The sequence below is a fragment of the Ornithorhynchus anatinus genome, chromosome 9 (genome assembly GCF_004115215.2).
Source record: "Ornithorhynchus anatinus isolate Pmale09 chromosome 9, mOrnAna1.pri.v4, whole genome shotgun sequence".
Classification (NCBI taxonomy): Eukaryota; Metazoa; Chordata; class Mammalia; order Monotremata; family Ornithorhynchidae; genus Ornithorhynchus; species Ornithorhynchus anatinus.
The window spans coordinates 30,814,449-30,825,853 of NC_041736.1; the positions used below are offsets into that span (position 1 = coordinate 30,814,449).

At 45.3% G+C, this 11,405-nt stretch overlaps 1 non-coding gene across 1 annotated transcript; it reads left to right on the top strand.

The window, feature by feature from the left end:
- Positions 1-1,321: 1,321 nt before the first annotated feature.
- Positions 1,322-1,459, top strand: LOC114814370. Its single transcript, XR_003762168.1, has one exon. It is a non-coding gene; the product is annotated as a small nucleolar RNA SNORA7 (small nucleolar RNA).
- The last annotated feature ends 9,946 nt before the right edge of the window (positions 1,460-11,405 follow it).

Genomic DNA, 11,405 nt, shown 5'->3' on the forward strand with positions numbered 1-11,405 from the left:
TACATAATGACAATATATGTGGGTATTTAATGAAAAAAAGTGTCCTTTGGTGCATGCATTTTCATTCATTCATTCAATCGTATTTATTGAGTGATTACAGTGTGCAGAGCACTGAACTAAGCGTTTGGAATGTACAATTTGGCAACAGATAGAGACAATCCCTGCCCAATAATGGGCTCATACATATAGGTCTATCCATCTACTATATGTCTACTTCTATCTTTATGTCTACTTTGGGAAGGAATATGAATTTAGCCGGATAAAATCACTGAAGAAATGATTGAATATATAAATGAAAAGAAATCTAATAATATGTTCATATTTATTTTCATTTGTGTATACAATTCTTCTTTCAGTGATTTCATTCTGATAGGTTCAGTTATTTATTTTCATTTGTTTATCCCATTTTTTTTGGTGGTGTCATCCTGATAGATTCACTCATTTCTCTTCATGTGTTTATTCAATTATTTTCACCATGATTACATCTTGATAGATTCATACTGCTTTCTGTTTGAGCCTTGGTTTGCCTCCTGCTCCCATTGATTGTCAGTCCCTTTTGTCTGCCTGTGAACCCCATTCAACTAGAAGCTCGTGGAGGGTAGGGAATTTGTTTTCCTGTTCCCTTCTTACCCCTTGGACTTTGAGCCCCATTTAACACAGAGACTTTATCCCATCTGATTATCTTATTCCTACTCCGATACTTAATAAGGTTCATAGTAAGCCTTTAATAAAATTAGCATTATTATTATTGATTCGGCATAAGAGAGAGTAGGGGACAGGAAATGTCAGGGAAATGAGAAAGTGGGAAAATAAGGAATTAAATCAAAATCACTAATAACACATGACCAGGAAGGATCATTCTCCGGTCCCATCTCTGTGTTTCATCACCTCACCCAGTGAGGGACTCGTGGGTAGATACAAGCTAATTAGGTTAGACAGAGTCCATGTCTCACATGGGGCTCACGTTCTTGATCCCCATTTTTCAGATGAGGTAACCGAGGCCTAAAGTATCCCCCTATACTGGACCTGAATTAATGGGGCTCTGAAATCGACTCCCTGACCCTGAGGGTCGGGCGGTTTCAGTGCAAATCCCGCTCTTCTACCCCTGCTCATCCTCAGCTGTATTCAGTGCTAAGTGGCATCAGCCGAGCTTTCCTCCCACTCCTTCAACTGTCACACTCAGTCGGGCACAAAATCCTGCCGGTTGTTCATCCACAACAGTGCCCGGATCCACCCCCTCTCTCCATCAATCAATCGGTCAATTGACCAATGGACAATCAGTGGGCCATTCATGTTTTTATAACCCAACCAGACTGCCGTGCCCCTCTCAGGGTCGCACCTGGAGAGTTTTCAGTATTCTACCAATCTCGACTACGGGAGGGAGAGTCCAGCAGAGGCCTGTCCATTCCATTCCTTGCTTGGGCAGTGGCTAGTGAATGGAAGGCAATCTGCTACTAGTCAAAACTCCCCTGTGCTGGGCAGCAGCGGCATGGGAGAGAATCGAGGCCAGAGACTCGAGTTGACCGCACGGAAGGAGGCAAAGGAAAACCACTTCCGTGTTTTGACCGAGAAAACTCAGTGGATTCATTACCAGAACGATTGCAGACGGAGGTAGGGCGTTCTGGGAAAGATGTGTTCATGGTGTCGTTATGGGTCTGAGACGACTCGACAACATAAGACAAGACTGTTATCGGCTTCCTCACTGGCCTCCCTGCCCCGTAACCTTTCCCCTTTATACTTAGCTGCTCAGATCATTTTTCTAAAATGTTCCACACACATCTCTCCACTCTTCAAATACCTTCAGTGGCTACCTATCCTTCCTCTGCATCATGGTCATTGGCTTTAAATACCTCCCTCAGCTCTCTCTCCTTATCCACTCTCTTCTTCCACGACAGCCCAGCTCACACTCTCAGTCAGTCAGGCATATTTATTGAGTGCTTACTGTGGGCAAAGCACTGTACTAAGTGCTTTTGAGAGTACAATACAACAATAAATGGACATATTCCTTGTCCACGATGAGTTTACATCTAAATGGGGGAGGCAGATATTAATATAAATAAATTTCAGATATATACATAAGTCCTGTGGGGCTGAGGTGGGGATTAATAAAGGGAGCAAGTCAGGGTGATGCAGAAGGGAGTGGGAGAAGAGGAAAGGAGGGCTTAGTAAGGGAAGGCCTCTTGGAGGAAATGTGCCTTCAGTATGGCTTTGAAGGGGCAGTGTCAATTGTTTTTCAGATATGAGGAGGGAGGGTGTTCCAGGCCAGAGGCAAGACATGGGTGAGAGATCAGTGGCGAGATAGATGAGATAGAGGTTCAGCGATAAAGTGTGCCTCATTCCCAACTCTTGCATCTCAGCCCTCAGCTCATGCCCTTTCTCCTGCCTGATTCTCTTGGAAACATTATCCAACCTTGGCTTCACTGACTCTGTCCTCTCCAGGTTCCCTTCATCTCCGCGGCTGTTTATTCTCGGTCTCCTTCATGGGCTCCTCCTCTGCCTCTCACCCCCAAAATGTGGGGGCTCCTTCGAGGTTCAGTTCTGAGTCCTCTTCTATTCTCCATCTACACTCATTCCCTTGGAGAACTCATTCGCTCCCACAGCTTCAACTACCATCTCTATGCAGATGATATCCAAATCTACATCTCCTTCCCGATCTCCCTCTCTCCAGGCTCACATCTCCTCCTGCTTTCAAGACATCTCTAATTGGTTGTCCCCCCATCACCTCAAATTTATCATGTCCAGAACAGTACAGAATGACAGAATGGCAGAGAGTCACACAGAGTCAGAATCCAGGGGTCTGGCCCACGTCGGGGGGCCGAGACCAGCTGGTGGCAGAGTCCCCGGACCCTCAGAAACGTAGCCAAGAGCAGAGACACCTACTTCCCGGTAGCACAGCAGGAGCCATTTGGCAGGCTCTGGCAGGGTTGGGTTCGGTCACCTTTCTCTTCCTGCACATCTGCAGGGGCCAGTGGTCCCAGGGCTAGCACTGGACTTTGGTTGGCCAGTGTCACGTGCCTGAACTGAGATGACGGTAGCCACTGGGGCACTTATGAGTCAGACTTAAAGCAAATGAACAAAGAAAGTCATGTGAGATGGATATTGAAATTTTGGTATTTGTTAAGCGTTTACTCTCTGCCAAGCACTGTGATAAACTCATCCCACCCGCTGCCCACCATAGCAGTTAGGGACCTATCTTTAAACTCTGTTGTTTCATCCTACCTGTGATTTATTTTAGTGACTGTAAATCCTTGGGGGCAGGATCGTGTCTAAAAATAGTGTGGTCTAGTGGAAAGAACTTAGGCCTGGGAGTCAGAGGATCTGGATTCTCATCACTGTCTGTTGCGTGACATGGGTCAATTCACTTAACTCCTCTGTGCCTCAGTTACCTCATCTGTAAAATGGGAATTAAGACTGTGAGCCTGATGGGGGACAGAGACTGACCAATCTGATTATGATATAATAATAATAATAATGGTATTTGTTAAGTGCTTACAATGTGCCAAGCAGTGCTCTAAGCACTGGGGTAGATATGAGGGTAGATTGTCCCTCAGGGGACTCACAGTCTTAGTCCCCATTTTACAGATGAGGTAACTGAGGCACAGAGAAGTTAAGTGACTTGCCCAAAGTCACACAGCTGACAGGTGGCAGAGCAGGGATTCGAACCCGATCTCAGGCCCCCTAGCCCATATCTACCCTAGCATTTAGTACAGTGCCTGGATCATAGTAAGCACAAAATACAAATGGCACTTGAGAAAAACCCAACCAAACTCTGTTATATTTTACTCTCCCAAGCACTTAGTACAGTGCTCTGCACAAAGTAAGTCCTCAATAAATATAATTGATTAAAGTCAATTCCATACGTGCACCCTTTGAGAAAATTCCCCTGTGTCCTTGGCCATCATTTTACCACATCATTTGTCTTGGATCCCTTTTCCAGAGTGACCAGAACAGAAAGAAGCAACAAGTCCAGATGAAAGAGCCCGGACCTGGGGAGTCAGAGGACCTGGGTTCTAATTCCCGCTCTGCCAATTGCTTGCTGCATGACTTTGGGCAAATTGCTTAATTTCTCTGTGCCTCAATTTCCTCACCTGTAAAAAAGGGGTTCAATCCTACTCCCTTCTACTTAGACCGTGAGCCCCATGTGGGACCAAGAGTGAGTCCAACGTGTTAAAACTTGTACCTACTTGGCACATAGTAAATACTTAACAAATACCATAAAAAAACACCCAACAACCAAAGTCCTGGGCATGGCCACTCTGTATTTAAGCCTGGTACTGAAGCCCAAGAAAATGACCCCAGGATGTATAGTTTTCAGGTTTTACTTTGATCTATTTGCCCCTGAAAGAGCAGATGCCATTTCCATGGGGCGAGGCTTCAACCCACAGGAACAGTTGCTGAAGGAGTCATGACTTTTCAAATGAGAGAAAACGCCCAAGCCGCCTGGGTTTCTCATTTCCTTTTGGAAAAAGAGAGGTACCTATCCCCCTGTGGTCATAAAGTCACCACAGAGATGCACACTGACCATTAGGAGAGGAGAGAAATTGTTTCACTGTCAAGGGCTTTTCTTAGGACCAGCAGGAAACTGATCTCCTCGGTTCTAATCCTGGCTGTGTCACCTGATTGCTGTTTGACTTTGGCCAAGTCCCTTAACTTCTCTGTGCCTCATTTTCCTCATCTATAAAATAGGAAGTTTCAGCCACACTCAAGTCATTTAGTTATGTGTCAGTGATCAATCAATCAAATATATTTGTTGAGCATTTTTCTGTGCAGAGCACGGTACTGCAGATGATAGACAAGTTTCCCGCCCACAACAAGTTTACAGCCTAAAGGGGGAGGCAGACACTGATATAAAAAATACATTACTAATATTTACATCAGTGCTGGGGAGTTGAGGGAGGGGTGAATAAGGGAAGCAAATCCAGCCTCAAGAGCAACACAGAAGAGAGTGAAAGAAGATGATATAAGGGCTAAGTCAGGGAAGGCTTCTTGGAGGAGATGTGCCTTTAAATAAGTGGTCACTGTGTTCAATTTTATCGTGATTAAATATATAAAGTAAATATATCAATCAATCAGTGGTATTTTTGAACTGTGTACAGAGTACTGTAGTAAGTGCTTGGGAGAGTATAATAATAATGTTGGTATTTGTTAAACGTTTACTATGTTTCTCTCTAAGTGGCACAGAGAGGAAATTAAAAATAGGTGTATATTAATAATATGTTCATATATTAATTAATAATATATTAAAATGTATATATTAATACTCAATATTAATAAACTTATATGGGTTTCCATCCCAGTTCCAATATTCTAGGTTTTACCTGGTAATCATCCCTCTAAGAATGTTAATGCTCATCTTTCGTCCGTCCTCCACTCCAAGTTCCCCTTTGCGATAAGTGCAGAGACCAACCAGGAGGCAGAAAGTCTCACGATCTGGGCTTGGTTCCCAGTCCTTACTAGCCGTGGGGCCTGTGACCTCCCTGTGGGTCACTCGTCCAGTCTGGACTCCATAACAGAGATGAGTTAAGCATTAGAAGCATCCAGCCCAGCAATTAAAGAAGCAGGATAGTTTAGTGGAAAGACCACGGTCTAGGGAGTCCAAGGATGTCTTTCTCCCTCTCTAGACTGTAAACTCGTTTTAGGCAGGGAACGTGTCTGCTATTTCTCTCGTACTGTACTCTCCCAAGCTCTTGGAACAGTGTTCTGCACAGAGCAAGTGCTCAGTAAATACCATTGACTGACTGATTGATCGAGGAATCCCCCAGGAAATTTGAACCTGGCTTGTGAACCTCTCTGTGAGTTGACTCAATTAAGTTGTGGCTGGAAGAGCTTTGGTCATTATAGACTGGGCATGGCTTCAGCAGCGTGGCTCAGTGGAAAGAGCACGAGCTGGGGAGTCAGAGGTCATGGGTTCGAATCCCGGCTCTGCCGCTTGTCAGCTGTGAGACTGTGGGGCAAGTCATTTCACTTCTCGGTGCTTCAGTTACCTCATCTGGAAAATGGGGATGAAGACTGTGAGCCTCATGTGGGACAATCTGATGACCCTGTATCTACCCCAGCGCTTAGAACAGTGCTCTGCACATAGTAAGCACTTAACAAATACCAACATTATTATTATTATTAACCATAATAATAATAATTGTGGCACTTACCATGTGCCAAGCACTGTATTAAGAGCTGGAGTAGATTCAAGATAATCAGGTCAGGCACAGTCCCTTTCCCAAATGTGGTTCACAGTGTAAGGAGGAAGGAGAAAAGATATTCACCCCCATTTTATAGATGAGGAAACTGAGGCACAGAGAAATGAAGTAGAGTGCCCAAGGTCACACAACAGACTAGTAGCAGAAGCAGGATTAGAACTCAGACTGGTCAATCAATCAATCCATCATATTTATTGAGCGCTTACTATGTGCAGAGAACTGTACTAAGCACTTGAGATAGTACAATAGAACAGAATTAGTAGACACATTCCCTGCCTACAGTCTAGAAAGGGAGAAAGACATCCTTGGACTCCCTAGATTATTGTCTTTCCACTAAACGATCTTGCTTTTTTAATTTCCTCATAGGAACTGCAAGGAGAACATGAAAGAAATTCACCCACCTAAGAAACTACGCTTTCTTTACCTTCACCCCTCTCCACAATTAAAATTGGAAGTGAAAGGCAACCATTAGCTGGTTTTCAAATGACCTAAAACTCCTCATCAAGAACAGTATATTAAGTTGAGGATATAAAGTGTAAAGCATCTGGTGTGTGCAGGATAGAGTACTGAGCACCTATTCTGGGCAGAACACTGTGTTTTGCCCATGGGGGACAGTCAAAGGATAGTAATAATAATAATGTTGGTATTTGTTAAGTGCTTACTATGTGCCAAGCACTGTTCTAAGCGCTGGGGTAGATACAGGGTAATCAGGTTGTCCCAGGTGAGGCTCACAGTCAATCTCCATTTTACAGATGAGGTAAATGAGGCCCAGAGAAGTGAAGTGACTCGCCCAAAGGCACACAGCTGCCAAGTGGTAGAGCCGGGATTCAAACCCGTGACCTCTGACTCCCAAGTCCGAGCTCTTTCCACTGAGCCACGCTGCTTCTCTAGATGCTTCCAACCTCATAAAATGGAAAAGACTATTTGGGGATGATCCGAAAGAGTTTCGAAATCTTTGAGAAAGCTGACACGTCACCCTTCTCGGTCACTCCCCCGGTCTGTAGGAATCTGCTTCTCTTCCCTGGGTGAGCAGCGTGGTCCCCTGGAGACTTTTACCCACCAGAGGAGCAACATTCCATCCGGCCCTTTTTCTTCTGAACGACCTTCTGTTAATGCCTGAGTCACTGACCGTTCGTGGAATGACATCACTGCCGTTGAAACACTCTGACAGCCCAGCAAGAGTCCAACCCAGCTTCCCCCACCGTCTCTGCCAGTGATTCACGCTTTGGGGCCTGGCCAGCATGTTGTTTCTACGGCACCGGGAGCCAAGAGCCTGGAGCCGCTTCTATCGGACCCAAGGATCAAGCGCTGAGCTGCTGGGACCCGTCCAGTACCAAGCCTCCCTAAAGAGCGAACTCCACAAAACTGCCATAAATGGGGCTAACAAATGTCAGTAGCTGCCTGTCAAACAGGGACCTGAAAAATCTTCAAATGTCTCCTTGAGTCACCTCGTTTGTTGGCTGAAAGGGGGTCTCTAGATCACTCTTATGCCCCTGGGACTCAAGGGAACTTCACCGATTTGGCCTTTAGAAAGCAAAGACCGCCCTTCCTCACTTGGGCCCGCTCTCACAGAGAGCCGTGGCTTCCTCTGGGAATGGCAATCCGTAGGGTTCAGGAAGCTCTCTGGCTGAGGGACTGTGCAATTCACTCTCCACTGGTCTGCCCCTAGGAGGAAGAGCGCAGGCCTGGGAATCCGGAGACACGAGTTCTAATCCTGCTCTGCTTGCTGCGTGACCTTGGGCGTCACCCCGCTTCCCTATACCTCAGTGTACTCATCTGTAAAACAGGATGAAATACCAGTCTTTCCTCCCTCCGAGACTGTAAGCCCGTGTGGGATAGGGATGGTGTTGATTGTCTTGCATCTAACACACAGTTCATTCATTCACTCATTCATTCATTCATTCGATTGTATTTATTGAGCGCTTACTGTGTGCAGAGCACTGTACTAAGCACTTGGAAAGTACAATTCAGCAACAAATAGAGACAAACCACAGTCCACTTATGGGCCATATAATAATAATAATAGTTGTGGTATTCGTTAAGCGCTTACTGTACTGAGCGCTTGGTCGACACAAGATAATCAGGTCCCACATGGGGCTCACATTCTAAGTAGGAGGAAGAACAGGTATTGAATCCCCATTTCTTGCAGATGAAGTAACCGAGGCACAGAGAAGTTAAGTGACTTGCCCAAGCCATCCAGTAGACCAGTGACGGAGCTGGGATTGGAACCCAGGCCCTGATATGAAGCATCAAAAGGCAAAATGAGGTCACAAACAGCAAAATCTTAGAGTCAAATCAAGAATCTATCCTCTTGAAGCATTCATGTCCGTATCTTATATAGCCTATTACTAAGTTCTAACTCATATACATAGTAGTTTTTATTTCTTCCTCTTATCTGTGAAATACTCTAATGTCTGTCTCCCCTGCTAGACTGTTAGGTCCTTGAGGGCAGGGATTGTGTCACTAATTCTGTTGTATTTTTCACTCCCGAGCACGTGGTACGGTCCTGTGCTTACAGTACCCTCAATAAATACTCCTGATTGATTCTTTTGCCAACACAGCCTCCCTGCAGAGGGTAAGATATGACGAAGCGGGAAGGTGAACTGTGGACAATTGACTGCGAACAGTCAATTGAAACCAATATCATTTATAAAGCGTGTACTGTGTGCGGATTACAGTATTAAATGCGTGGGAGGGTACAATGCAAAAGAGTTGGTAAACATTTTCCCTGATCAAAATACGCTTACAATCTAATAATAATAATAATGATAATGGCATTTCTTAAGCTCTTACTATGTGGCAAGCACTGTTCTAGGTGCTAGCATAGGTACAGGCTAATCAGGCTGGACACAGTACCTGTATCTCATGGAAAATCTAGAGGGAGTTTTGGGTTAACCAAAAGCAAGGAGGTCAGAGGAAGCGTTTTAAGGACACTAGAAACACAGCCTCCGACAATAGCGTATCCCAGCTGAAAACTGGGAGTGAGTTGCTATAGATAGATTAGCATGGTACCCTGCCATCAGGAAAGGCACGGTTCTTTTCAGGCAAAGCTTCCGAAGAATCCTCAGAAAAGAAGGCAAGAGCGAAACAGCGCCAGACACTGCGAACAACAAACACTACAGCCTAGGGTTAAGGTGCTGTTTTCAGGCACACTGTTGAGAGAATTGTGGGTCCTGCATTGACCTATTTAGACACACCCTCACTCACACTAGTGAATCCATCTTAGCAAGTGTTTACCGTGTGCAGAGTATTAAGTACAATATAATAGAGTTGGTAGATTTGATTCCTGCCCACAAGGAGTTTGCAGTCTTATCAGTGGCACTTTTTGATCATAAAGGACAGAAATCTATACCTAGGAGGAGGAGGAGCCATGGTATTTATTGAACACCTATGTCTTGAGAGACATATTCAATTCTAAGAATGGGCACAGCTGGCTTGCCAGCCTTGCATTTGTAGACCCAGCTCTAAGCACGCAATAGCTGCCAATCTTTTCCTCAAACTGATCATAACTCAGAAAAGCTGTTTCCTGCTTGTGAGATGGGGGTGATTTCCCCGGAGTTGTTGGGTGGGCACAGCGTGAGTTGGCTGGATCAGATGTTAGAAGAGATCATTTTGATCCTGCTGCTGGTTTGGCATCTTTCTGTTTCCCCCCTCCCCGGGCAAGGTTTATTTCCTTCATCTGCCAAATAAAGACTAGCCATCTATCGCTTTCAGGGTGGAGATACAGGTCCAGGAGGCTCGGCAGGGTCAGGTGAGCTATATGTGTTGGTTGGGACCAGGGCATCAACTGGCTGGGTAGCATGTTGTCTGGAATCAACTCTTTGATCTAAGAGCTCACCATCTCATTACCCCTTGCTCTAACCCTCCCCGCTGCCTGGAATTCTCTCCCTAAGCTCGCTGTGGGCAGGGAATGTGTCTACCAATTCTGTTATACTGTATTCTCCTAAGCGTTTGGTACTGTGCTCTGCAGACAGTAAACATTCAATAAATACGATTGATTTAACCCTGACAGGCTGTAGTTCTCTCCAGCTTCAAAGCCCTTCTGAAGTCCCAGCTCCTCCAAGAGGCAGACCGTGACCATTTTTTTCTTTCTTCCCCGACTGTGCTATCCCACCGAGATCTTTAGCAGTGACATATTCACATCTATAGTCAAAGCCACCCAATACACTTCATTCTTCTTTATTGTGAATCTTGCTTTCTTTGCAAAACCTCGCATTAAGGAAAACTCGGGCAGTGGTCCTCAGGATGCCCGACTATTCATATGCTCATACAAATTTTTTTGTACGGTAGCTCTTAAGCACTTTACTATGTGTCAGGCACTGTTCTAAACTATGGGGTAGATGTGAGTCAATCAGGTGAGGCACAGTCTCTGAACCACATGAGGCTCACAGACCAAGTAGGAGGGAGAACAGGTATTTAATCCCCTTTTCTAGAGTTGAGGAAACTGAGGCACAGAGTAGTTAAATGTTTCACACAGCAGACAAGTGTCAGAGCAGAGATAAGAGGCCGGGTCCTCTGACTCCCAGGCCCGTGTTCTTTCCACTGGGTCACACTGCGATTCTTCTATTGCCATGTCGTGCAGTCTCCAAAATGACTTGTAGTGTTGGAAGAATGTCCTCTAATTCCTCAACCACATTTTAAGTAAAACCCACGGTGAAAACTCATACCATGGCAGAACACTGTGTTCTAACTTTATTTTCCCTCATCCACTTTTCCACTCTCTCAGTATAATCAGTTAAAGCCAGTGGCAGCCCCGTTTTCCCACCTAACCGTACCTACTTTTGTGTCTGTTCCAGAATCTTCTAACGGCCTTACGTGTTGATCGAGATTAGGTCTCTTAACCTCTAGTGTGTTTTCCCAAACACCTGGTGCAGGGTTTGGCACAGCGTTCCATTGATAAATTGCGTACTGGGCACTGACGGTTTCAAATGGCTTGTGCCAGTCTGGTCCTCAGTCAGCTGATCCAGGACCCAGAGTGGATTGTGCGACGAGAGAGACTGGTACTAACCGACTGCACTGGTCAGATTCACTGAATAACTGACACCTTTCCAGGCCATCAAGTGTGGCCTAGTAGAAAGAACCTGGGCCTGGAAGTCAGAGGACCTGAGTTCTAATCCTGGCTTGCCACTCATCTACTGTGTAACACTGGACAAGGCACTTAACTCGTCTGACCCTTAGTTTTCACATCTGTAAAATGGGTATTAAATC